The 27,609-nt window shown below is 50.9% G+C and overlaps 1 pseudogene across 1 annotated transcript in view; it reads left to right on the top strand.

Moving 5' to 3' along the window:
• Window positions 1–27,609, top strand: part of LOC146866938 (lysine-specific demethylase 5B-like) — a 532,890-nt pseudogene that overhangs the window by 293,349 nt on the left and 211,932 nt on the right. Inside the window, exons 7-8 of the transcript XR_014966714.1 lie at window positions 6,034–6,195; window positions 13,612–14,097. The product of XR_014966714.1 is annotated as a lysine-specific demethylase 5B-like (transcript). The remainder of the gene's footprint in view (window positions 1–6,033; window positions 6,196–13,611; window positions 14,098–27,609) is intronic.

Raw genomic sequence — 27,609 nt, 5'->3', positions numbered from 1 at the left:
GCAAGTTCCGATCATACCGAGCCTCCGGGTCCAGAGTAATGAAGACACCCAGGTACCTAAATCCCTGCGGGGAGACCTGGATCGGACAGCCCCGCGGGAGGATAGGAGCCTCCCCAGAGAGAACATACACACACGATTTAGCCCAGTTGATGACCAGACCGGAGTTACGACCGAATGAATGCAGAACATCAACTAGTACTATGAGTGATTTACGTGGGGAAGCTAGGTACAAGAGGATGTCATCAGCGTATAGGGATACGCGGTCCTCATACTCGGGGGTCCAGCGGAGACCACGGATGGAAGGCTCCCACCGCAGCCACTCCGCCAGGGGCTCCAAGGCAAGTGCAAAGAGGAGCGGCGATAAGGGGCAGCCCTGTCGAGTGCCCCGGCCCAGCTCAAACGGAGCCGATACTCTTCCGTTCACCACCACCTGCGCCAATGGGCCCGAATATAGCAATTTGACCCAACTGATGAACCCTGGGCCAAATCCAAACTTCGCAAGCATCGCCCAGATATATGGCCATTCAAGCATGTCAAACGCCATGGTGGCGTCTAAGGACGCCAAAATGGCCGGCTCCCGTATGAACGGGGCACGTGCGAGCACACCGTGCAAACGCCGCAGATTAAGGGCTGTGTTGCGATGAGGAATAAAGCCAGACTGGTCCTGATGAACCAAATCGCCCACCACGCCGACCAGCCGATTGGCCAGTACCTTAGCGAGAATCTTGGGCTCCGCATTCAGCAGCGAAATGGGCCGATAGGATGTAACCCGGTCCCGAGGTCTCCCCTCCTTGTGGATGACCACGATTGTAGCCAGACGCTGGTCCGGCGGGAGGGAGCCCACCGAGTGTGCCGCCAGGAACATAGCCCAGAGGTGGGGTGCCAGCGTATCCGGTCGTAACTTGTACAACTCGATAGGGAGACCATTCGGACCCATGGCCTTGCCGGAAGCGACCGAGCGTATGGCGAGGGCGATCTCGTCGGAGGTGGGAGCGGCGTCCAACGACACCCTGTCCTCCCCGGAAAGGGACGGCAGTGCGATATCACTGAGCAGGGCAAGGGAATCCTCTTCCGAGCAGGGAGACACCGGGGAATACACCCCATGGAAATAATCCGCGAAGCAGGAGACAATTTCTTCTGGCTCAGTTACACACACACCATCCGTTTTCTCAATCAGCGGGACCACACGATTCGCTCTCTCTTTTTTGTCCAACCACGCTATAAGTTTACCAGCCTTATCACCCACATCATACAGACGCCCCTGTTGCTCTCTACTGAGGCCCCTGGCCGCCTCCGTGACGAGGGCCCTGTAGGCCGCCTGCTTGAGTTGGAGGACATGTAATGCAGCATCCGTCACCCCACCTTCTAAATTCCCCTCCAACTTGGCTATTTCAGCCTCCATCCGGGTCACCTCCTCCCGCTCGCGCCTCCGGGAATGGGAAATAAGGGATAGGGCCTCCCCTCGGAGTACTGTCTTGAAGGCCTCCCATAGCGGTATGGCCGAAGGCACAGACCCCACATTCTCATCAAAATATCGCTGAAGGGATTTAATCAATGCAGCGCGCATGGAGGGGTCGCGCAGGTACCAAGGATTGATTGGGACCACCCTACCCTCACCCCTCGGAAAGACATCAAAGTGCAGTAGGAGCGGGGAGTGGTCCGAAATACCCCGTGGCAAATGGCGTACCTCTCCCACCCTCCCAACATAGGCCGCCGGGACAAGGACATAGTCTAGTCGTGAGAGACTACCATGGGCTCCCGAGTGGAAAGTATACTGCAGCTGCGCGGGGTGTTTTAAACGCCAGCAGTCCACTAATCCAAATGTATCTAAGAGGCCGGGTAGCCACGCCTGTGCCCGGGGGAGGTCCCTAGGGGGGTGACGATCCAAAGATCCAGATACCACCGCATTAAAATCCCCCCCCACAACTAAAAGCCCCCCCGGAAGGCCAAGGAGAAGGCGCCCAAGGTCCGCAAAGGTGGTCGACTGCAGCCCCGGTGGGATGTATACTGACACAAAGACAACCACTTTGCCCTCCAGTCTTCCCACCAAGACCGTATAACGTCCCCTATCATCGTGGAGCACCTCATCAATCTCCAACGGGAGCGAGTTCTTCACCATGATGCCCACACCCCGTGAGCCGGACGTAAAGCCCGAGTGAGCCACTAGGCGATAGCCACGCCGATTCATGGCGCAGAAGGAGTTACCAATGAGGTGTGTCTCCTGCAGAAAGACTACATCGGGCGAGATTCGCTTAAAAAACTGCAGGACCACACCCCGTTTGATCCTGTCCCCCAGTCCATTCACATTCCAGGACAACAAAGTTAGTTCCCTACCCCCCATCATATACAAAAGCCATCATTCGTACCCCGGAGAGCACTTTAAAACCAACACAATAATACGTTTGCCTTGTGATAAAAACGAACAACACCCCATCCCTACCCACCCACCCCAACAGAACTCCCCCCTCCCTGCACCCCTGCATGAGCCCAAACAGCCCCCCCAACGTGCAGTGTGCCTGTCGCCCCATATGTAGTTAGACTAACTAAACCCCCTAGAGGAGGAGGGAGAACCCCCAATAGACCCAACACAACCTCCATAGGAGGGGAACTTACAAAAAACTGACGCAGAATCAAAAGTGGCATCATTTTCGTCCAGAGTGAGGCCCAATATTAGACCCTCAGTCCTGATCCAGCGTGCCGTCTCCCCCCGCCGCCCCCCCCCCCCGCCCCCCCCGATCACGATCCCCGGGCAGAGTATCCAGCCAGTCCCCGGCCGCCTCGGGACGATCAAAGAAATGCGTGCGACCATCCACCTCCACACGCAGCTTGGCCGGGAAAAGCATGGCATATTTGAGGTTTAGGTCCCGAAGACGGCGTTTGATGCCTAGGAAGCTCAGTCTCTGCTTCTGGACCGCTGGGGTGAAATCAGGATAGAAATTAACCTCCATATTGTCAAGCTTGACCGGTCCATGCAGTCTGGAGGTTTGCAGGATAGCGTCTCTATCCCGAAAATTGAAAATCCCGGCGATGAGAGGTCTCGGAGGGGCTCCGACATTCGGCCTTCCCCCGGGAACCCTGTGAGCCCTCTCCACAGCGAAGAATTTGCTCAGCCCCCGTGGCTGGAGATGGGTAGCAATCAGGTCCTCCACAAAAAGATCCGCCGCCGCTTCCTCGCGTCCCTCGGGCACCCCGATAATGCGGATGTTGTTCCTCCGTGCCCGACTCTCGGAGTCCTCCAGGCGTCGATCCAGTAGCGCAGTCGCCCGACTAAGCCGGCGCACCTCTGTTTGCAAGGCCGCCACATCTGTCGTTAGGCCCGATGCGGTGTGGGCCAAAGACTCTACTCGGTCATTGGTTTTGGAAAGATCGGCCCTCACCAGGCCAACATCCACGAGGACCGAGTCAATCTTCTGCGCCAGTGTATCAAACCGCTGGCCCACCGAGGCCTTCATCTCGGCAATGGCGCCCATAACATCTCGCAGAGTCAAATCTGCGGGCAGGTCTGGGGCATCAGGAGGGCTCTCAGGGGACTTGCGCGGTCCATCGGGCGATCCCTTCTGGAGGGTATAGCGGTACATACTATTGGCCTGATGGACGGCGCCGCGCCGGGTCGATTTGGTCTTTGCCCGGTCTCCATCTTGTTTCGTGGCCATGGCCACCAGTCTCCCAGTCGCACCAGCCACGTCGTGTAGGGCAGGAAAGCAGACACGAGCTCCGGGGGGGCCCCCTCAGGGCAGCGGGGTGGATCACAGCCTGCAGGCAGGCAGGGTCTCCCAGCAAGGCCACACCACACCAACACCAAGGGCTCCGCGACCCAACCTCGCAGAGACGACAAGGTGGTGCGAAAGCGAAAGCGAAAGTGCGGGGCACGCGAGTCGCCAGGCCCTGCCTGCCGCTGTTGTTCACTTTGTCACTGGATCACCCCACAGCGCAAATCCGGGGTCCGGCGAGGGGAAGGCCGCACACTTCAATCGGTGCTCACTCCGGTGTCCGAGGTCCGATTCGGAAGCGGGAAACGGGTGCCACCTCAGCTCAGGTTCACCAACATAGTCCCCTCATCCAGGGCAGGATAATGTCAGGATAATCGTAGGAGGTTGCGGAGGTCCTCGGGAGCCTCGCACCTACGCGGCCATCTTGGTTGCGCGCTAGGCTCCTCCTCAACAGTATCTTTCTTGGAAGACAGCACTCCTTCTAGCCCTTACCTCTGCCAGGCGTGTAAGTGAGCTCCATGCATTCTCAGTTCAAGACCCTTTTCTTCAGTTCAAACATGACAGGATCATACTGCGGACTAATCCTAAGTTTGTGCCCAAAGTCCTGTCAGACTTTCACCTCAATGAACCTATAGTCTTATGGACCTTTTTTCCGAATCCTCAAACGGCGGCAGAAAGAACTCTACACTCTCTAGACCTTAAACGCTGCCTTAAATTCTTTCTTCACAGGACAAAATCGTTCCGCAAATCCAACCAACTCTTTGTGGCTTACAGTCGACCTAGGAAAGGTCTTCCACTGACTAAACAAAGTACCTCTCGTTGGATCTCTGGAGCCATTACTTTTTGTCATCAGCAAGCGGGCCACCCCTTGCGTTACACGGTTCGAGCCCATTCCACTAGAGCGATGTCTACTTCCATGGTACTCTTTGCGGGTGTACCTATCACAGACATTTGCAGAGCGGCAAAATGGAAGACGCCGCATACATTTGCCAAGCATTACTGCTTGGATACGGAACTCATGAAGGATGCTGCGGTGGTACAGGCGGTGTTGCGACATCTATTTCGCTAGAGGTGAGCCCTTTTTTCATCCCACCATCCTTTCTTTTATACGCACATTTCTATATTGTGTTCCATAATGGTTTCTTTGGTTGACCTTTGGTACTTTCTATGTTTTACATTGATATGTTATTATCTGATGAATTTTTATATGCTGTACCATCCGAAATGTGCTTATCATTGCTTACTACTCTGATTCAGGCATGTGAATCTATGAAAGATACGCTAATACTGGATAAGGAATGCGTTACTTACCTGTAACTGCAGTTATCCAGTATTGGTATCTTTCATCGATTCACATGCAACCCACCCGCCTCCCCTGGAAGGGCTCACCTAGTTCTCTCAGTGATACACCTTCTTAGCACTGTGCTTCCGAAAATCTGAGGGACTAGAGCTCTTTCCAGGTGGGTTCCAGAGGGTGGTGATAGCTGATTGGCTCTTCTCTAGAGTTTGGTCCTTTTTACAAAAGGACTTGGAGTTGTTACTAATGTGAGACCCTTGGCCTATTACTATATATGTCTAATGGGACATTACTTTATTTATGTACTGGGGACTCCCATCCCGACGACGGGGAATGATTCAGGCATGTGAATCTATGAAAGATACCAATACTGGATAACTGCAGTTACAGGTAAGTAACGCACTCTTTCTCCATCACCTAGGTGAAAACGAATCTACAGCTCTCCTTGAGATGTGCAGTTAACTTTGGAACTACGTATTAACCAGCCTAGGCAAAGGATTCTGAGGGCAGTTGAGACCTGCCCGGTTATCATAGAGACCATCTTCCACGTACAGGTCCCCAGGAGACGTTTATGATTAGTGGTTCCAGAGTATGCTGGATTTGATGCTCACTTGTCTTTACAGTTTTTGTCGTTTAACTCATTATAAGCAGATGGAGCTTCGTAATCATTTGGATTATGATCCGATACGAGTTCAAAAGATGTGTGGCTTATTATTCATTGCTTGTGTTTTTCTCAAGGGGTTTGCTCACAGTTTCTTTTAACACAGTAATAATTAACTCTATTCATCTGAGCTACCTGGTTTCTTCTAGGAAACCAATAAATAAACTTTCAAATGACATTACACACTTCTCAAAAGATAGTTTCAGACACATGGAAACATTAACCTTAACCAGTGGATGGCATTATAACAGTACTTTGTTCTTGTATTCTGTATTTTATTGTATTGTATTATATTATACAAACTAAATATAATTTTGAGCTGTACCTTCACTGAAGAACTTTCTGTTATTTGCTTTGTCACGTAGGTGCTTTGCCCCAGATGTGATGTTGGCGTTGTGGCACTTAAAAGGAAACAGAAGAAACTGAAGGAACCACCAGGACTGAGTGGAAAGAAAGTATTTGCCAAGTTGGAGAGCCTGGCTGATTTAGAAAGTGCGCTATCTGAAAGCAAGGACACTGCAGCAGCTGTATGTATTCTATTCTGCGCTGTAACATAATTTTTTTTTTTTTGGAAGCCCCCTAGTCTTGCAAGCCTTAGGCGAGCCCATTGGCAAATATTTCCAGAAGACTTTTAATAAAGTTTGTTACTGCTTTGTTTTGGAAAAGAAACTTGTAGGATAATCGATTGTGAAAGTATGGGGCTGAGATTCTTTAGTCTTGTTTGCTATGGCTGAGCTCCCAATTTCTAAAATGAAGTTACTGCTTAAAAACAAGGCTTTCAAATCTTACCCTTTGTAGCTTGGCACAAGCAGCATGACTTTCCTCAGAGAAAGCGCATATGGTGTATGAACACAAGTACTAAAAAACATTCACGCAGTACAATTTCCAAACTAATTTCCATGAAAGAAAGACAATCCTAGATTATTATAACCCAAAACTAAATTAATGTATTGCATTTTTGGAGAAAAGGATTTACGGCATTAGTGCCCTGGTTGTGTGTTTAAAACATAGCCCCTAGTATTTAATAATTAATTCATCTTTGGCGTCTTTGAAACAGACAATGGGCCCTAGTCAAGTGGTTTAAAAAAAATTGTTCTTGCTGGCCTTTTAAACCCCCATCTCTGGAGTTTGAAATATCTTTACGCTTCAGGGACCATTCCTTTGTTTGGACAGAAGGCCACAGGTGTGGAACAAGACTTGCCCCAATTTCTTTTAGGACCACAGTCAAAGGTTGAGTGTCAGGTGGAGTTGCCTGGCTTTCTCATGACGTCACACTGATTCTATTCCTGGGACTTTTTCCCCATCTCTATGAAATGTTATCTTCACAGCAAGAGGAATTCCTAGATGAGATTTAATGCTTTAGGAAGATACTACTTTCCCAAGATTCAAATGAAGGCAGGTCGAGACAAGAGCGGGGTTCTTTAACTGCTGTCTTTGTCTTTGTGTCGTCTTAAATTCTATCAACTGTCTGACATGTGAGTGAGCACTTTACTTAATATTGGCAACTTGATAATGATTGTAAGTGGTCTCAACTCGTTGTCCCTCACAACCGCTGCTTCCAACACTGAATGGCTGATTCAACTCAGTGTACTGAGTCCTATCTTTTCGAGAGTGTTCCAGAGAGGTTTGGCTATGCTCTTTGTCCTTGTGCTCCATGGGTCCACCCTAAAGTCTGCCATTTATAATTTTGGCCAGACCTCTTATGATTAAAGCGAAACCCACCCCTCTTTCACACCTTTGCTATCTCAGAGAATGAAATGTAGGAAAGTCTGTTGGAATAACTTCTTCATCTGAAAGAGACACGTTAGTGATAGATTCCTTACCTTAGACTACCCCAGGCGTCAAACTGGATCCGGAAAGTTTTTTCGTCCGTTGCTGGCGTCGTATGCGCCGAGATGACGTCACGGAGACTACTTAGGTGCCACCCATGTGCACTGATGTCAGTTCTTCCTTTTTCCGCGCCAGTAAGCGCAGATCCAGTTAGAGAACGTACCTTAGTCGCTTTTTGACTATTTTTTTGACACTTTTTGTCTCCTGTAAGTTTGAGTTGGTGTCATAGGGATGCCTGGTTTTAAGTCTTGTAGGGCCTGCCGGTGCAATATGTCTGTGGTGGACCCCCGCAATGTCTCTCTACTGCCTGGAGAGCGACGACGACTCCCAGGCCTGCATGGACTGTTTGGCCATGGCCCGAAGGCCTTGAGGGAGCGGCGCCGGAAGCTGTTTGAAGTCCGGCACTTGTCCCCACGCCGTTCGCGGTCCAGGGGCCGCTCCAGGGAACGCTCGCGGGGCCACCATCATCACTCCTCGGGCTGCAAGTCTTCACCCTCGGATTCGGGTAAGAGACGACACAAAAAGAAGTCGAAGAAGCGTTGTCGCTCTCCGATGTCCCCCTGTCGATCCCCGTATGCGGACGAGGGGGACAGGGGGTTCTGCCCCTGTGTCTCCTTCGGAGTCTGGGAGTCCCGCGGCCTACCCACCTTACCCTGGTCCGTCAGCGACTCCCGCTCAGGTGCAAGAATTTATTGCCACCTTGGACCGCCTGTTTAGGCCTCGGGCTCCCGGCGTCGCGCCCTCGGGCCCCATGGTCCCGTGTCCGGATCCTGTTGGGCCGTCGGCGCCGGTGGCTCTGGCCCCGGCGCCGCTTGATCCTGCACCGCTGGCTCCGGCCATGGCACCACAAGGTCCCTTGCTGCCAGCTCCGCCTCCGGCACCGCAGTGGGTACCATTTGTCCCGCCCCTGCCCAGGTTCTCGGACACTTTTGTCCCTACTTGGGATCCACACTGGGACACGGCGCCGGTTTGGCCTGTCCGGCGCCGTTCCCAGCGCAGTTTGTTCCTTCCCCAGTCCCTGCCGCCACAGTGTGTCCCTCCTCCTGCGGCGGAGGATGACTGGGAGGGGTCTGAGGACCTGCTTGCTCGTCAGTATGACTCCATGCAGGACTGGGCGGGCTAGTTAGAGGAGACCGGCGGCGTCGATCTCTCCTCTGACCCGGGGTTTGCCTCTCCTCCGCCTACCATGGAGGGCGCCTCGTACACGATGGTACTTCGTCAGGCCGCTGAGATCCTCCACCTTGATCTACCTATGGTGGCCCTGAAAACGAATCTCCTCACTGAGGTGCTCTAGACGGCGTCCATTTCGTCGGAGCCCCTGCTGCCATTTAACGGCACCCTCACTGATGTCTTGCTGGGCACCTGGTCACGGCCAGCCACAGGGCCCCCAGTGGATAAGAATGTCACCAGGCGTCATCGCCCGGCGCCGGGTGACCCTGCCTTTCTGGCCACTCATCCTACGACCGAGAGCTTGGTCATCCAAGCTTCGACGTCCCAGAGCACCTTTCCCACGGCTCCGCCGGATAAGGACTCTTAAGAAGCTGGAGCAGTTCGGCAAGCGGTTGTTCCCTTCGGCCAGCTTAGGGCTGCAGTCAGTGAACGCCGCATGCCTCTTGGGCCGCTATTCTCACGCGGTGTGGGATGCCGTTGCACAGGTGTTGCTTCAGTGTCCTGAAGAGGCCCAAGCTGTGCTGTCTCAAGCTGTTGCCGAGGGTAAGGATGCGGCTAGGTTCACCATTCGGTGTGGTTTGGACACCACGGACTCACTGGGTAGAGCCGTTGCTACGACTGTGGCGCTTCGTCGCCACGCCTGGTTGAGATCTACCGGGTTCTCGCCAGATGTACAAAGCTCACTCATGGACATGCCCTTTGATGGCATCTGCCTGTTTGGCGATAAGTCCGACAGTGCGCTGGAGCGTTTTAAGGACTCGTAGGCTATGGCCAAGTCCTTAGGTCTTTCTACGAAAAGCCCAGCCACTCCTGGTTTTCGTTCCTTTCGTGACAACGGCAGGGGCGTCCAGGCGCGTTCCTTCAGCAAGCCTGTGCAGACCAGTCGCAGCGCGGCCGCCGCTTCTGCAGGGGTGGGTCTGGAAATCAGCGTGGGTGCCAGTCCACCTCCGCCCCCGCTGTCTACCTCCAAACCTTCCTAATCCGAGCTTTGTGGAGTACCCCATGCCAGTGAGTGTCAGGATCCGCCATCGGACAAGTGGGTGTTTGTGAGAAAGTGGCTCTGTATATACAGTTCCCAAATAGGTACAGTGTGTACAGAGTCCACAGTCTCCAGAGGCTTGGCAGAGGCTAAAGTTAGATATAACCTTACTCTCTAAAGTGGTAGCTTGGTCGAGCAGTATCAGAGGACAGTGTAAAGCATTTGTTGTACACACTCAGTCAGCAAATGGTCTCACACACTCAATAACTGAACTCTAGGCCAATGGTTTATATGAAAAAGAAATGGTTGTTTTTATTTTAGAACCAACAATAGGTATCAAAATATACTTTCTCAGAATGAGATGCTTTAGTTAAATACTTTGCAATAGGCAATTGACTTTTGCAGATTATAGTTAGTTATCTTTGCAATAGGCAACACAATTTCAAACACAATAATACATTGAGCTCAATGTGAATTTTAAGTTATTTGCAATTGATTACTTTCAGGATTACTTTTCTAACTCCAGGACTGGATCCTAGATTCAGTCCTGGGACAGTTCTTGGAAACAAGTGAGTAAATTCGTTTTAGTTACTGTTGTAATTTTTAAGCAATATTTTGCTATTTTAAAAGTTGGAACTTAAAAACTTTTGCTAATCAAATTACCAATGTTATCCTATGGAAAGATATTCACTTAGCAGGTAAGTGGGGTTATGGTTACTTTTTCTAGGTCAGTTTTGGATCCTAGATCCAGCACTAGTGTATCACCTGTAAGCAGTTGAGAAACTGCGTTTGTTATACAGCCGATTTTTAAGGAATATTTATAAGTTTGCAAAATCGACACTTAGAAGAAATTTCATAGAAAAACAGTCAATGGTTCCCTATGGAAGAAAATTCAAGTTACGGGTAAAGTATGTTCTCGTTACTTTTGTAATCCAGGGCTGGGCTCCTAGGCTCAGTACTGGGACCTCTATCTAAAACAGGTAAGTAATTATGTTTTCACAGTTGGTATTTTTAAAGAATATTTGTAGTTTGCAAAAATCGACACTTAGAAGAAATTTCACAGAAAAACAGACAATGATTTCCTATGGAAGAAAATTGGGTTAGTGGTAAGTACGATTGTGAGTACTTTTCATGGTCAGTGCTGGGCACCAAGATCCAGCACTGGGATCTCTCCTAATAGCAGGTGAGTATTTCCGTTTTTGTTACTCAGTTGATTTTAGGTGAAGTTTTTAAGTTTTAGAAACTCCACACACAGAAGAAATTTCAGAAGAAACTAGTCAATGTTACCCTATTGAAGAAAAGTGAGTTATCGGCTTATGGGTAAGTACTCGACTGGCAGAGTTAAGGTTCTGGGCACAGACTCGGGGGTCTCCCAGGGTCAGGTTGGTACAGTTGTTACACCCTCAGCAGCAGTGGGGCGGCTGGGTGCAGAGTGAGTTAGGCCCAATGGTATCCTATGGGAGGCAGGGGGGGCCTTGGTTGGTGGCTGCTGACGAGCAGGCCACGCGGCTGTGTGAGCTGGGCTCCTGGTCACTTGCTCAGGGCAAATGGGGATGTAGGTAGGAATAGAAGTTGCACTGCCAGGGCCACTCGAGCGGCTGGGTGCAGGGTGCTTTTGAGCCTTTGGGCGCTCAATGGATTTCAATGAGAAAGCTCAAGGACGAACAAAGGCTGCAAGCTCGGGGACAAAGATTCTTCGGGTGCCACCACCGCTTCGAGAGGTAAGTTGGGTAGTTGGAGGATAGGTAGGTACCCAGGAGTCGGGCACAGGGGGCCGCAGGGCGCTGGGTGCAGGGGTGCCATTTGATGTCAGGAATCTTACCCTCTGTTGATCGTGGTTGGGTGGAGTCCCTGGTTCTGAGGCTGCAGGCGTCGTCAGGAGCGTCACAGTCGCCGGGGGGATGTCCTCGAGGTCTTTGTCCTCTCCGGCACAGGCCAGGCTTGGTGGGTGCAGAGTGTGCAGGGTTTGCGGTTCCGGGCTGATGCCAGGGGTTAGAAACTTTATTTGAGCAGAGCCACTGCTAATGGGAGTCCCAGATGCTCAGAGTCACAAGGTAGCCAGGTTCCTCCGGGGTTTGTGAGGTTGCTGGCCACAGGAGGTGCTGGGATTTAGCAGGAGCAGGTTCGAGGGTTGACAGGCCAGTAGGGCTGGGGCCAAAGTTGGTGTCTTCCTCTTCTTAGCATCTGCACTGCAGGTCTTCTTTCTTCTTGTTCTTCTTTGCTTTTTCGGAATCTGGAATCTAAGGAAGGAAGGTTCAGGGTGCCCTTAAATACTAGATTTAGGGGCGTTACAGGTAGGTAAAGGGCAGGGACCAATGGGTCCCTGCCCTGGGGTGGGTACACCCCCTATCCTGTGGGAGGGGGGCAGTAGCCTAGTCCTGATTGGGCAGGGCTTCCCATCTTCAAGATGGAGAGAGCCCAGAGATGTGCTTCACCTCGCCTCCCCCACCTGAGGGGTGGGGTTGGCAGAGGCTGGCACATCCCCTGTGCTTACTTGGGGTTTCCGGCCAGTCTTCCCGCCAGAGTGGGGGTCAGAACCGGTGGGGGCCAGTTACTGAGTAAAGCAAGTGGCCTGGAGAAGCTTACAAAGGTGGCATGCCTTTGAAGCTTCCCCCTTGCCCATCCTGGGGGAGGAGACCTAGCACCTCGCCCAGGATGTGCATTGTTGCATGCCCAGGAGAGCGGCAGCTCTCCACCCAGGGGTCCAGCAACATGTCTGCTGTGTGGCAGCCTAGGCAGCCTCTCAGACAAGACGTGGATTGCAGGTTAGGTTTCAGGGGGCATCTCTAAGCGGCCCTCTGTAGTGCTTTGTGCATTAAATGAAATCCCACACTGGCATCAGTGTGGGTTTAATGTGCTGAGAAGTTTGATACCAAACTTCTCAGTCTCCAGTGTTGCCATCATGGTGCTGTGGAGTTCGTGTTTGATGAGCTCTCAGCACTGTATACTCTTAAATGGCAGCACTGCACTTACAGTGCCCAGAAATGGACCTGGGTACTGTAGTGGCACAGGGCTCATGCTCATGTGCCCACACCACTGGCATAGGGCACCCAGCTAGAGGGGTGGCTGATGTATGCCAGGGCAGTGTAGGTTGTGGGCATGGTGCACGAGATGTGTGCCATGTCGAATCGCTGTTTTGTCTTGTACCCAGACACTCAGCCTGCAAGGGCAGTGTGTTTGTGTTAGAGTACAGGGCCTCTAAGGGTGGCACAATAAGTGCTGCAGCCCTTAGAGGCCTTCCCTGGTCGCAAGGCCCTGGGTACCTAGGGTACCATTTACCAGGGGCTGACATGTGGCCAGTGTTTGCCGTTTTAGGGAAGGAACATAGGCCCTGGGCACCTGATTGGCAGGAGTCCAGGGCACACTCTGTCAAAGTACATTCAGCAATTCAGCAAAAAGTGGGGGCACACCATGCAAGAAAGATGGCACTTTCTCACAACAGGCAGATACTGTATCCACCAGAAAAAGCGTTACCGAAGGTAAGTAGCTTGTTCGTTTGGTCCTATAACAGTTTTAAACTACAGCAGTCACAGAGGCTACCGTCCACTAAATCCTGCCTAATGACGCGAAGAAACACCTGCATAGTAGAGTTTGAGATAAAACTGGATCCACACACACTTGCAAAATAGATATTTGCGTCTTTAAGCAATTGAATTTCATGAGAAGACACCAAAGTGGGTGGCTACTGTTTATGCTTCACGGTGCAAAGTTCCAATTTTGTTGCATTGCCCTAGTGAGTTGACACTAGAATGCTTATGTGTGCTGCGTGCATGCTCCTCAGTTTGTGCTAGAGGGATCTTTATTGTGTTGTCTAATTGCAGAGACTTAGACTTGTGGTGCCCTCATAGGAAGCAGACAAGTAGACACTTTATACTTTTTGCATTTGATTTACATTTTCTATAGCGGATTTACATGTTGCATGTGCAAGTTTACTATTTAATGCATTTTTTTTTCTAATTCTCAGATGGCCACCTTGGGAGAAGCTCGTCTCAGGGAGATGGAAGCCTTACATCCTCTAAGAACACTAAATGAACAGAAGTTGCTGTCCAGTGAGGAGGACTTGGATTGGCGAGTGTGCATTTGTCAAGAAGCTACAGCTTCTCCTATGATACAATGTGAACTCTGCAAGGGCTCATTCCACACACATTGTGTTACCTTGCCCAGTATGCAGCAGGGACAGAGAGTATGGCTGTGTCCTCAGTGTCATAGATCGCAGAAGCCAACTTTAGAAAAGATTCTGCCTTTGCTCGCTTCCCTGCAGCGCATCCGTGTGCGACTCCCTGAGGGGGATGCTCTGCGCTTCATGATCGAGCGCACTGTGAACTGGCAGCACAGAGCACAACACATGCTGACTTCAGGGAACATTGCACTGTCACTGGACAGATGTGGCACAGTACAGTTGTACAACAGATGGCAAGCTACAGCTGGGCAGCTCCCAGAGACGAACAAGGTAAGAACAGTCCTTGTTTGCATTTTAATCAGTGTCACCTGTCCAGTTTCTTTAGTTGCTATAGCTCCTATGGTAAGTAGCAGTAATCGGATCTAAGTGTGCACTAAAGCCCACTTGCATGTTCTATTGCATTTGTATATAACTTACTACACCAGGCAAGTCGTTAAAGGGCTTTTGGCAGATGGCATTCTACTTCGAAACCCAAAGTTCTCCTCCATGGGATCTTCATCATTAGTTAAATGAACAGAATAGTATGGCCCCCACATGGTAAAAAATTCATACAAATGTATCATTAGCTTTTATTTTAAAATTTAAAACTGCATGTAAAAGGCTATATTGGCCAATTACTTTAAAAAAAGAAAACAATTTTAAATGCAGAAAAATAGTCACTAGAAATACCAGCCACTAGAAAGTGTTTTTAAAAAAAAAAGAAATGTGCTACAAGATAGCAATAGGCTAACACCTGAAAGGCTTGGAAAACTACTGCTGCATTGATAAGGAAAAGCATACCACCAGTTTCCTATCATGCCCTTTAGATGGCAGATAAGCCAGTTCATTTTAATACATTTTTTGCCGTCTTTTCAGCTGCTGCTGACTGGATTCTTGAGCACTGAGCTTGAACTATTTAGTTGTTTTTCCCTCTTTTAAAACCGCTTAGCTCGACGTCTTTAGAGACATGCAGCACATTTTGTTTGAGGCATGTGTGGCTGTAGATACACATGCTGTGTGTAAGTCTGCACTCTAGTTTTGGGCTCGGATGATTCCAAGTTATTCTTCGAAGAATGATTTTGAGTCACGAGGATGTTCGACTCCGCCTCTCGGTGAGACTACGCATGTACATCCACTCCCTTGTTAAATTGTTTTTTCACCCAACGGGTTCGGATGTATTCTCTCGTGCTCCGGTTCGAGATAATCTTGGGTTCCCTTTGGTTCATCGTTAGTTCATCTAAACGACAATATTGTCTCGATCATGTAGATTTTCTTCCAACTTGAGCTCTGAAACAATCCCTTGTGTCGAATCTATGGCTTTGCCTTTGCGGCCTCTGGGCAACATCGAATTGGGTCTCTTTCCGAATATTCTGTTCTGCCCAAAAATGAGATGTTGATGGAACATACTGTGTTCTATTTTTGTCTGAATTGCCACTCAAAATACCCCCATATCTACCAACACTCAGTCTGTAATTTATTCCTCTCACCTGACCATCAAGAAGACAACTTTGAGGTCAGCTACTCTTTGGACAACCCGCCGGAGGTCCCTTGAGTTGGGTGAAAGAAGCTTGAGAGAGACCCCTTAAACATCCCAAGCAAGACAAAGTGGACTATGTACCTGGCATTTGGTCCAGAATGGCATGAGTACATGAACAAGGCAGACAAAAACTTGGAGACCAACCAGGAGCTTGTGAATCACTTGTGTGACCAAAAGTACTCAATGGTAGAATACCAGCAAGGGCAGTTGATGTGGTTCTTAGAGCCTGTAGCACCCAGAGCATCTAAAAACAAGTGATCTGAGAGAGACATCGCGCCGCTGTAGGAAGCTGGCTCTGTATATACTATACCAAAGCGAGGTACAGTGTGCACAGAGTCCTGTGGAACCCCAAAGGTAGGCAGAGGTAAAGTTAGATAGCACCTCACTCTCTATTTGTGGGAGTGTGGTCGAGCAGTAAGGCAGTATCAGAGGACAGTGTTAAGCATTTGTTGTACACACCTAGTCTGCAAATGAATTTCACACATTCAGACTGAACTTCAGACCAATTGTTTTTGTATAAAAATATTCTTTTAGTTATTTTATTTTCTAGATCCAAGCAAGCCTGGCACAGGTAAGCAATACATACTTTACAGTAGTAATGCAATTGAAATACAGTTTGAATGATAATTGTATATGCACTTTGGTTTGATTTACAGTATGGATGCAGAGAAATGCAATACTTTGTAAATGCAATACATAGACTTGAATAGGCTTTTTAGTAAAATAGCAGGTAAGTAACTTTTGAGATTACTAGGCTTACACAGAGTAGTATGCCTAGATACTACTCTGGGAGATTTCCTGAAAACAGGTAAGAAAAAGCGTTTTTGTTAAACAGTACAATTTTTAGAGAATTCCTTTAATTTGTCAAACTCCACACTTAAAAACGTTCACAAAAAACAGTCAATGTTATCCTATGAAGGAAAATAGTGTTATCGGTTTTGAGGTAAGTATTTGGTAGTGGGAGTCGAGGTTCTGGGGTAGACTCAGGGGTCCCCCAGGGTCAAGGATGCACTCTCATTACACCCTCAGTGGCACTAAGGTGGCCGAGTGCAGAGTCCCAATGTTATCCAATGGAAGATAAGGGGCCTCCGGTTGGTGGCTGCTGGCAAGCAGGCCTCTTAGTTGTGGCAACAAAGCTCCTAGACTTTAGCTCAGGGCAAATGGGGAAACAAATTAGCAGCAAAGGTGCACCCTCAGCGGCACTAGGGCGGCCGGGTGCAGGGTGCTGTTTCGACGTCTGGCACCCTGTTTTCAATGGGGAACCTCCGGTTTGCAAAGACACTGCAGGCTTGGGGACGAAGGTCTTCTGGGTGTGACCAACACTTCGAGAGGTAAGTTGGAAAGTTAGGGGTTGGTTAGGCACTGTTGGTTTGGGCACACAAGACTGTGGGGCGTCGGGTTCAGGGGTACATTTTGAGGTTGGATCTTCTTACCAGCTTCTGTCGCAGTTGGGATTTAGGCTGCAGGTGTCGGCTGGAGGCTTGAGGCAGGTCAGTGGTCGCCGAATCTCGGGTCAGGATCGCCGGGGGACCACCTCGTGGTGTTTGCCCACTTGAGCTTGGCCCGTGGACGGCGGGTGCAGAGTGGTGCGGATTCGCGGTTTCCAGCCAAGGCCAGATGTTGCAGATGAACAAATCCAGTGTTCACTGGCAATAAAGTCTTTGAGGTAGAAGGCAGGCAGGTCCTCTGGGGTTTTCGAGGTTGCTGGCTGCAAGTCACACCGGGATTTTGCAGGAGCATGTTTGAGGTGGAGCCAGGCCAGTAGGGCTGGGGCCAAATCAGTGGGTGTCTGTAGGAGAGTAGGGTCTGCTTTCTATGTTCACTCCCACTTTTTGCTTTTGCTTTACTGGTTTTCGACTTAGATGTGGCTGTGGGCCTGCTAATCAGACCCACAGCCCTGCTGTTCTCTCTCTAAATTAATACTATGTACTTTAGGTGCATAACCCAATTGGATAGGATCACCTTATTGGCCCCTGTACAGTGTACCGTAGGTACCCAGGGCATAGGTGTACCCTAGGCCTACCAGGGGCTGCAGCATGTATTATGCCACCCCTGGCCTGGCCTTCCATTATGACACAACTGGCTGATCACTCAGCTGGGGCAAGGTCGTGTAATCACCCCTTGCTTAGGTGTAGTATTCCTATACCTAACTTACATATAGACACATGTGTACCTATCAGCCACCCCTATGGCAGGCCTTAACAATCCTGGAGACAGAGTGCTTGGTAACATGTGAGATGGTGCTCTAGCATGAGCTGAGCCTGTCTGCAGCTTTCGGAACCATGTCCTTATAGCTGTTCTATGATATAGCCTACCATATACTCTTAAAGTGCCTTATAATCTTAAACGGTTATGGTAACTATGGTTTGGCTTTATCAAAACATGTTGTGTAAGGTGTCTAACACTTTGGAATAATACCCCCATCCCATTTCTGGGGATGAGGATATTATCCCTCCCTTCTAGAGGGAGAAGACATGTTGTAATCTACTTACCCGGTTAAAGTTAACCAGTGCCCCAGCATCACAAAATGGATGCTGCTGCCACAGACACGAGTCTGACCTCCTGCTGCTGGGAGTGATCCCGGCAAGGGAGGCTTGGACAATAGGGTTCCTGCCTTGGGAGGTGCGAGCACCACCCCAGACAGGCCTTAGTGTATTGGGGCAGGGAGGGATGAATAGAATGAGACATGCCTGGGGCACACAAGGTGTCCCGTGCATAGTCCAATTCAAACCGGTGCTGGGGCTCTCCAGCCCCAGTCCTGGCGCGAAACTGGACAAAGGGAAGGGGGTGTAACCACCCCCCTCCCAGGTCCCACCCATAAGGCGTGACCTAGCAGGTAACCCAGCCCCCCAGATTTGGATAAGAGTGGTAGCTGGGCCCCAGGAAATTAGATTATCCTAAACCTGCAACTTGAACAGAAACTCTGGACCTTCGACATTCGACGAAAGAAGAAGACTGAAGAATCTCCCTTGTGGCCAAGGAGTGGCTACCCTGTGCAAACAGGCACCATCAAGAGACTACCCTTTGCTTTGCTAAAGTTCTACGAGGGACCAACTGCAGAGACCGACCAGAGTCTTGACTTCCAGACTTCTCCGACCCTGATCCACATCCACAGCCGAGCTGAGATCCGTGGAGGCGACGAGAGACGTGGGACCGGCTACCTGGGAAAAGTGGTGAGTATCTTCCAGCGCAGCTTCTGAGGTACCCTCGAAGTTGTGCACCGGGGATTGAGAAGCCCCAACCCCAAGCACCATCTGCACCGAAGATCAGCCCCCCACACTCCACGAGTCCTGCGTGGGGCCCTTCTGCATTTTCCTGCTTGCCGCGCCTGTCCAGTTGCTTGTCCGTTGGCTAGTGGCCTTTGTGACGACGCATCCAGAAATCTTCACTGCTGGTTTGGCTCCTCCAGACTGGCTCCCGCTTCCTTGCGAAAGAGAAGCACCCCAGACCTTCCTGGTCTGCACCAGAAGCAAGTCCTCCGTTCTTCGTGGGTTCCGCTTGCCAAGGCTTGATGAGTCCTAGTCCAGCTTCGACGCCGCCGACAGCAAGAGCCTTCCTGGGACAGCTCGCCTCCTGGTCCTGGTTGTCCTCGACGTTCCCTGGTCCTTGTGGCTGCAGCGACAAGCTTCACCTTCACCTGCAATCTTCACGACATCGCCTGGTTCCTTCCTGGTTCCACGTGGTCACTGGCTAGTGACCTTGACTCTGTCCCTTCTGCTTGCAGGTCTCCTCTCTTCCTGATCCCAGCCTTGGGATCCACCGGACACTCTTCACTGACTGCCTGTCAGCAACTTTCCTTCAGGCATCCATAGAAGTCCACGACGAAACCCGACGCAAGTTCACACCTATGCACCCGCAGCCCGTGGGCTAGGTAACTTGGGTACTTCGGTGCTCACAAGGGTATTGACTATCCTAGGGTCTAGTTTCCGAGTCTCGACTTTCTAGCTATACCAGAAGTGTCCTAAAACTGCTTATTTCTAACTGCTAGTGATTCTATTGACTTTTACGCATTACGCGTGAGTATTTCCACTCTGCACCTGAATCCCGTGGGCCTCCCACTTCCTAACTGTTGCTAGTATAGTGTAGCCCCAGCGATTCCCTAGGCCTAGGCCTAACCTATTTCCGTGACAGTGGTACTTATACCACTTGTTATGTTATGTTATGTTATTCACTTTTATTAGGCGCACAGCTGCCCCAGCGAAGGGGCGTCCTGGCGCCTGATCAGGTACACAACACAACAGGTCAAGGCCAAGAAAAGAGAAATCAGATAGCAGGGGCAAACAGATGTGTTTTAATGGCGCGTCTAAAAAGAGTCAGGCTGTTTAGGGCGCGAATATGTAAAGGAAGGGAATTCCATAGATCAGCCGCCAGAACACGAAAAGAGCGTCCTCCCATCCTACTCAGCCTGAACCTAGGCTTAGTCGCCAGATGGTAAGATTCAGACCTGAGAGACCGCGTGGGGACGTAAGGAGAAATAAGGCCCGCCAAAGCAGGGGGAGAGGAAAGCTTCAGGATCTTAAATGTCAGACAGAGAGCCTTAAATTTGATTCTCTGTCTGACCGGAAGCCAGTGAAGGGAGGTCAGAACAGCAGAGACAGAGCCTCGTCTCGGAAGGCCAACAATGGCCCGTGCAGCAGCGTTCTGCACCCTCTGAAGCCTAGTAGCCTCAGCCTGGTTGACTCCAAGAAGCAAGGCACTCCCGTAGTCCAGCCGGGAAAGAATAGAGGCCTGAACCACCAGTTGCCGAGTGGGGGGGTCAAAGAATTTGAGGACTGACCTCAGCCCTCGCAGAATACCAAAACAGGTAGCTGCTGTCTTCTTTGTATGGCTGGTATAAGAAAGATTGGAATCCAGCCACACCCCCAGATTTTTAACTTCGGCCGCTGGAATGGGGGACACCCCGAGTTCAGAAGGCCACCACTGGTCTCCCCAAAGTTCCGCCTGCTTCCCCACAACCAGGACCTCGGTTTTCTTAGCATTAAGCTGTAGGCAGTTGCTACGCATCCAGCTAGCCACAGCTATAAGTCCTGCACGGAACCTGGGCGCAGTCACCTCAGGGTCCCCACTGAGTGTCACCGCCAGCTGCGTGTCGTCGGCATACGATGTCATGGTAAGGCCACATTGCCTGACGACAGCGGCCAACGGTTTCACATACAAGTTGAACAATGTGGGGCTTAAAGCAGAACCCTGAGGGACTCCCAGTTCCAAAGAATGGAAAGAGGACTGGCCAGGTGGAATGGCTACTTTGAAAGACCGGTCCGAGAGGAAGGAGCGGAACCACTGAAGAGCCTTCCCCCATTACCCACTTCCTCCAAGCGCCGCATCAGAATGTCATGAGACACCGTGTCAAACGCGGCGCTCAGGTCTAACAATAGGAGTGCCGCAGTCTGCCCCGCATCCAGCACTGACCGCAAATGCTCGGTCATGAAGAGCAAAGCAGTTTCAGTGCTGTGTTGGGCGCGAAAACCATTTTGACTCTCGTCAAGAATGTTATTACGAGAGAGGTGGGCAGACAAGATGGAATTCACGTGTGCCTCAGTGACCTTGGCGGTCCAAGGCAGGAGGGAGATGGGCCGGTAATTCTCCGGGAGCAAGGGGTCAGAGTTGGATTTCTTCAGAATAGGGCTGACCACAGCTTGCTTCCAGGATGGCGGGACCACGCCCTCACTGAGGGAAAGATTAATCACGTCCAAAATGGGTTCACGACAGAGAGGCGGGAGACGAATAAGGAACTCCGGCTTCAATGGGTCTAAGGGGGAGCCAGATTTAATTTTAAGGCTCAGAGTGTCAAATTCCTCGTTAGACATAGCCGGCAGGATGGACAGAGTTTCGGACACCGGGACCTTCATATCACTAAGAGCATCCCCGAAGACAGATGGTATAAATCCTCGATAGATTGTCTGCACCTTCCCCACGAAAAAGGATGCCAAACTTTCACAGTGAGAGTCCGTGCAGATTTCTTGCGAGGTAGCCCGTTTCCCCATCAGGTCTTTGAGTACCTTGAAAATTAACTTAGAAGGGTTAGGGCTGTTGGAAAACTCAGCTGCATAGTAAGCGGCCCGGGTTTGACAGATAGCTCTGTGATAGGTCTTAAGCTGGGCAAAGTACAGTGATTTTAACGTGGGATCAAAGGATTTTCGCCAGGCCCTCTCAGCTTGCCTGCAAGTTCTCTTAAGTTCGGCAAGAGTCTCATTATACCAAGGGCTGCGATTTTTTACGTGACATTTAGCCCAGCGCAGAGGTATAAGAGAATCGAGGGCAGTAAGGACCCAGTTGCAATACTGGTCATATCCCTGTTCCACATTCTGCAGTTTGCCCAGGGGTTGTGCCTCCAATATCCTGACAAACTCCTCCAACTTGAGTTTACGCCAATTGCGCTTTAAGATCTGTTTATCCACAGGTTTAAATTGCGGATTTTCTAGGGGGCATGACACCTTGACCAACAGATGGTCAGTCCAACCCACCACCATCGGGTCAGATGATCTAGCCCGAACTAGGGTGGTAAAAAAGGGGTCAAGTATATGACCTCCTATATGGGTGGGGGAGGTGACTAGTTGGTTAAATTGCATCGCTTCCAGGTCCGCTAACAAGGAGCTGATGGATAGAGATGACGTCTGATCAAGATGTATATTTAAGTCACCTACTATGCTAAAGTTAGCACACCTAGGAGCCAGCGAGCCAACCACATCCGCAAGGGCAGCCTTAAAAGCAGTGTCGTTCCCCGGTGGACGATAGATAAGCACACCACTGAAGGTAAATTGATGACTAACCCTTACCTTAAACGAGGCGCTTTCACACATTGGAAGATCAAAAGCCTTCCACTCAGCTGGGAAGCAGGATTTAATCGCCATGGCTATACCACCTCCCCTAGTCGAACGGTTCAAGGTAAACACCGTGTAGGTAGAGGGGAAAGCCAGATTTATAATGGCAGTGTCAGCGTCCTGTAACCAAGTTTCGGTAAGAAAAATGATATCAGGAAGGTCCGTATCTATCATGTCCCGTAGTGACTGATGGTGCTTGACCAAGGATCTAACATTCAAGCTCCATATATTAAGTTCCTGCTCGGTGCAATCCGTATGAATGCCACGAGCAGTCCCTACAGCAAGTCGTACCCCATTGGGAGTAGACAGGGAAAAACTGCCGCAAGAACAGTCATAAGGTCCCGAGAGAGGAGGTACAGGGACAGAGTTACACGCCAAAAGGCTGTCTCTTATGGAAAAGAGATCAGCACGACCGTACCTGAGTGTCGCTATGCTACACATGATGGTGCAATGGCAGGAAGCCAGAGTCCATAGCCCGCACCCGCTACCTCGACGCGGACGAGCGCAGACGGGCAGGACTCTGGCACGACTCCGGCTAAGCGACGGCGTCCCACTGCGCGTTCCCGCTGCGCGGGGGAGGACGTCTTTAAATAGGCGTCTCCCCAACCAGCACGTGCGTCGGGACGCTCCAAGATGGCGCCCGCGCAAGGACACACTCACCCCAATCAAAGATGGCACCCACAGCTATCCAGCCCCAGGACCCGGACCCGCCAAATGGCGGTGAGTTTTCACCAAATTAAATGCGAGTAAGGGGACAGAAGCCCAGCAGAGCGATGGATAAAATCAGGGGAAAAAACGAAAATCAGCCAAGATAAACTAAGGTATTTAAAAATATCAAAGCCCGCTGGCAGCGCGACCTGCGCTAGTGCAGCAATGATCAGAACACTTAACAGTGTGAGTCCGCCTTAAATAGGCGTCTCCCCAACCAGCACGAGCGTCGGGACGCTCCAAGATAGCGCCCGCGCAAGGACACACTCACCCCAATCAAAGATGGCACCCACAGCTATCCAGCCCCAGGACCCGGACCCGCCAAATGGCGGTGAGTTTTCACCAAATTAAATGCGAGTAAGGGGACAGAAGCCCAGCAGAGCGATGGATAAAATCAGGGGAAAAAACGAAAATCAGCCAAGATAAACTAAGGTATTTAAAAATATCAAAGCCCGCTGGCAGCGCGACCTGCGCTAGTGCAGCAATGATCAGAACACTTAACAGTGTGAGTCCGCCTTAAATAGGCGTCTCCCCAACCAGCACGAGCGTCGGGACGCTCCAAGATGGCGCCCGCGCAAGGACACACTCACCCCAATCAAAGATGGCACCCACACCTATCCAGCCCCAGGACCCGGACCCGCCAAATGGCGGTGAGTTTTCACCAAATTAAATGCGAGTAAGGGGACAGAAGCCCAGCAGAGCGATGGATAAAATCAGGGGAAAAAACGAAAATCAGCCAAGATAAACTAAGGTATTTAAAAATATCAAAGCCCGCTGGCAGCGCGACCTGCGCTAGTGCAGCAATGAACCCTTACTTAGTATATGGTTTGCGTGGCCCCTAGGGCCTAACTGTATTACTTACCTGTGTGACTTAATGTATGCTTAAATAAGACTGTGTTGTACTTACCTCTAATCTCATAAAGAGTGCTGAGGGTTTGACTAGAATAAATACACTTTATTTTATATATATATCTGTTGTGGTGTCCTTTCATTTGGTATTCAAGGGATTATATATGGTATCACACCTGGCTTCACATGCCATTCAGAGTTTAGCCTAAGACTGCTCTTGTCCATGCTACCACTAGGATAGCTGGTCTATAAGGTTGACTTTACAACCAATCACCATAAGGGTTGTTTGGACTGATATAAGGTGTACACTAGAACTAGTGACATCATACATCAGGCCAACTTCTTACAGTGTCTTCCTCTTGTTCGCTGCTGCACTGCTGTTCGGTCCTTCTTCTAGTTTCTTCTTGTATGAGGAAGCAAGGTTCTCTTCCAGGGGATCCTCATCAATAGTCATAAGCATTAGAATATTACCGCCCATGCGCGGGATCCCGGAAACAGAATATTATATGTGCCCCACATATATATATCTCCATACATATATACCTATATGTATAAACAAGCAACTGCAGCCAATAAACACTAGAGCTGAAACATGCTGTAAGGAATTTCCACTATACATAAAAAAATAGCATTATAAACACGAGAAACAACATTATAACTTGTTTAGAAACTGTTTTAATGCTCAGAAAACCGCAGAAATTCTTATAAATCACTGAAAGCATAGGAAGCTCCCAGGCTGCATTGCAAATACCCAGTCTAAAAAGACTGAAAAGCTAACTAATAGCTGCATAGCAATAAACTGACACCGTGCCTTTAAGGCACACCTGACCCCCAACTTCCCATCATGCCTCAGGGGTGGCAGTTATGTCAGTTGTTCTTTCCGGCTCCTTCTGGAAGGATCCTGGCAACAGTTTGAGTTTGTCAGAAAATATTGTCTGTTTTACAACTGCTTTTTCCCTTACTTCGACGTTTTACATCTACAGAAGTAAGAGGCTGTCTTTTTTAGGCAGTTTTGGGCATTTTTTCAACCTTAAAATGCCATCTCTTTTCGATCCTTGCCCTTCTTGTGGCAAGAAGAAGGCCAGGACTGTCTCTCATAGGGTCTGTATCCTGTGTCTACCGGAGGATCATGATTTCAAGACATATCCTCACTGCCAGAGCCTGTCCAAGAGAACTTTGAAGGACAGAGAGCGAATTTGCATTTATGGCCTGGCACAACCATCCAGAGGAAGATCTCCGGTGAGGAAGGGCTCCAAGAGGCCTAGAGATACTTCTAGAAGCAAGTCCTCTCGTCCTTCCACCTCAGCATCGGGACCGGCGCTGAGAAAAGATCTTCCGGTAGGTCATGTTTCCATGAAGAGACCTTCGAAAGCGGGCTCGCCGTCGAGAGCAGGTACGTCGTCGACGTCGAAGTCTAGACCGTCATCGTCAACTCGGCGGCGATCGGCGTCGAGAACCAGAGCCTCTCCGCCGTCGTCAACCTGGCGACGATCGGCGTCGAGAGACACCACCCCTCCGCCGTAGTCAACCCGGCGACGATCGGTGTCGAGGAGCAGGGCACCTCCGCCGTTGTCAACCAGGCGATGTTCGGCGTCGAGGAGCAGAGAACCTCCCTAGTCGTCCGCCCGCCGATGATCGGCGTCGAGGAGCAGGGAACCTCCGCCGTCGTCATCTCGACGACGATCGGCGTCGAGGAGCAGGGAACCTCCGCCGTCGTCAACCAGGCGACGATCGGTGTCGAGGAGTGTCACCCCTCCGTCGTCGAGGGCAGGATCCCCTCCGTCGTTGCGAGTCCATCAGTGATCGACGTCGAGAGGGAAGAGTCCTCCGCCGCCATCAACCAGGCGACGATCGGCGTCGAGGAGTGTCACCCCTCCGTCGTCTAGGGCAGGATCCCCTCCGTCGTCGCGAGTCCATCAGCGATCGACATCGAGAGGGAAGAGTCCTCCGCCGTCGTCATCCAGGCGGCGATCGGCGTCGAGGGTACCATCCACGTCGACGTCAAGAGTGGTAGCATCTCCGCCAGCGTCGAGACGGCGTTCGGCGTCGAGGGAGAGAGGACCTCCGTCGTCGGCTTCACACCGCCGTTCGACGTCGAGGCGGCATTCTTCGCCTGCTGAACATGGCCGCCGGTCCACATCGAGGCGTCGTTCGACGTCGAGAAGAGGAGAGTCCCGGCGAGAAAGAAGGCGAAGCCACAGATCGACGTTGAGACAGGCCTCGGACAGGTCGGTGGTCCTGGTGACGGAGTCGGCTTCGCGCCATTCCTCCTCACGCTCAGGGGCATCTCCAAGGCCAGCAATTCCAAGAGAGTCTGCTCAAGGGACCATTTCTGCGGTACGACTGTCGCCCAGATGGCTGCTGCCTGCACATCATTGGCAGGACTCGGGGGCTACAAGGAGAATGCGGGAATATGTCAGCCAAGTGCATGACTCTCCGCTACAAAGGATGGTGGAGGCAGTGGACAGAGCAAGTCCTCCCAGGCCAGCACATGAGAAGTCACCTGAGAGCCGGCGACACAGGTCGCGCTCCCCCCAGGCGGGAGGGGCGTTCAGCCGGATCACGGGCTCGTGATCGTCGCCGGGATAGGAGGTCACCATCAACGTCATCTTCTTCGTCCACCAGGTCCTCCATAAGGGACTACTCACCCGCGCTATCGGGCAGCCCAGTGTCCAGGGTCTCGCCCATAGACGACATCAACACCTACCATGAGGTGCTGCAGAGGGGTGCGCAGAAGCTGGGGATTGAGATGTCAGTCCCGCAAGTCACCACGTCGGTGATTTTCGAAACACTTCACCAGAAGTCTGCGTCTTGTCCACTGCTACCTTTGGTCCCAGGGATCATGGAACCCGTCATGGACACCTTCCTAACCCCAGCGACCGTAAAAGCGGTTCCGGCTCGTATCCTCAAAAAATATAAGCCGGCTACCTCTGATCCTGTCTTTGTCAAAATGGACCCTCCTGCGGACTCAGTAATAGTGGCGGCAGCAAGAAAGGGTCATGCTGTATCGGCGTACTCTTCCGTCCCTCCGGATAAGGAGAGCAGAACCCAGGACTCCTGGGGGCGCAGGGCCTGCTCGTCCGCAGCGGCTTCCCTCAAGGTCTCCAGCGCGGCAGCGCTGTTGTGCAGATACGATGGGGCTCTCTGGGACTCTATGGAGCGGTTCAAGTCCAAGCTCCCAAAGGAGGACCAAAAGGACTTCGGAGAAATAGTAACTGAAGGGTCCCTGGTGGCTAATCAGTCGATTAGCACTGCGGCGGATGGTGCGCTGCTCTCAGCCCATTCTTACACACACGGCGTATGCGCCAGAAGGTCAACCTGGTTGAGGCTGACAGGGCTCAAGCCGGATGCGCAGCAAAGAATTTTAAACCTCCCGTTCTCTGGCTCCTCCCTCTTCGGCACTCACACGGATGAGGAGATGGGGCGCATGAAAACTGAGCTGGACACCCTCAAAGCTGTGGGGTTGGAGAAGAAAAAAGAATTCAAGCGCCGTTATAGACCCACCCAACGCAAGGGGCCTCAACAGAGGGTTCAAACCCCTCAATGGTCCCAGAGTAAGCCCCAAGGAAAATCGCAGTTTCGAGGCGGAAAGTCCACCAGGGGAAGAGGTGGTCACCAGCAACAGTCCTCCATTACCACAAGAGGAGGAAAGTCATGAGCTGTGGCTTCCTCTACGACCGCTTCACAACATCTGGCAGAGTGGGACAGCATCTCAAAAGATCGCTGGGTGCTGAAAATACTGCGAAATGGTTTTGCGCTATGTTTTTGAGCGCGTCCAAAAGACATACCTCCAAAAAAGTCCCGTCCTCACCACTTAAAGCTGCTCCAAAAGGAGGTGAGGGCCCTTCTGCAAGAACAGGCCATAGAAAAAGTTCCTCCTTCGCAAAT

The sequence above is a fragment of the Triturus cristatus genome, chromosome 1_2, assembly GCF_964204655.1.
Source record: "Triturus cristatus chromosome 1_2, aTriCri1.1, whole genome shotgun sequence".
Lineage (NCBI taxonomy): Eukaryota > Metazoa > Chordata > Amphibia > Caudata > Salamandridae > Triturus > Triturus cristatus.
Note: the sequence above shows the minus strand (reverse complement) of the source record. Positions and strands in the feature narration are given on the sequence as shown.